This window comes from Ceratina calcarata, unplaced genomic scaffold, assembly GCF_001652005.2.
Source record: "Ceratina calcarata isolate Rehan_Ccalc_2016 unplaced genomic scaffold, ASM165200v1 scaffold188.2, whole genome shotgun sequence".
Taxonomy (NCBI): Eukaryota; Metazoa; Arthropoda; class Insecta; order Hymenoptera; family Apidae; genus Ceratina; species Ceratina calcarata.
Window position 1 is genome coordinate 67,986 of NW_017140296.1, and position 740 is coordinate 68,725.

The window sequence follows — 740 nt, forward strand, 5'->3', positions numbered from 1 at the left end:
TATTGACATTATTTTATTAATATGACATTATTTTATTTTTTATTTGTCTCGTCCCTTTAACTCATTTCAGCTGGTCTGCCATCGAGCGTTTGTCACATGAAATCTACCAAATATTAATTAACATTTTCTGTTTAAGGTACCAAATGGAGAACTGCAGTTACGGTCTAATAATATTCAGATTGTAAAATAGTTTTCTTCAACAGAGTAAAGATACTTACCTTCGTTTTTCGAGGAATTAGGCGAACGACTTAGAATTATAAATGTAGAGTCAGAAATCAGAATACGTTTTGCTCAGGGTGAGCATCAGATAGGACAGGGATAAGTGGGTGATAGAAATAAATAATTGAATTGAAGAATTTTATTCACATCCTCCTTTATTACAAAACTGAGAAAAAAGAAAACTTTGCGGAGAGTAACAAACTTTTGGCTTATATGACTAGTTATAATACTCAGCGGCAATACTAAAATTAATGCAATGTAAGTATTGTATGTACATACATCTGTGTGTGTTACTTAGGCGTGACGGATCCTGCAACGGTCTTAATTAACGTGTGTCGGAAAATCATGGACGTGTCTCCTAATGAAAATGAATATAAATAAGTTTTTCAATACGTTTCGAAGTAAATCTGAAACTCTCATTAATAATACGATATGAAATACTCAAACTTGTCCATTTTACCAACAAGTACCAATTCTCCTTGAATAAAAACAGTAACCATTAAATATAGCAACAAACAACA

At 31.9% G+C, this 740-nt stretch overlaps 1 protein-coding gene across 2 annotated transcripts in view; it reads right to left on the reverse strand.

Moving 5' to 3' along the window:
- LOC113463911 (xanthine dehydrogenase-like) overlaps positions 1 to 740 on the reverse strand; it is a 69,462-nt gene that overhangs the window by 67,426 nt on the left and 1,296 nt on the right. The gene's annotated exons all lie outside the window — the stretch shown is intronic.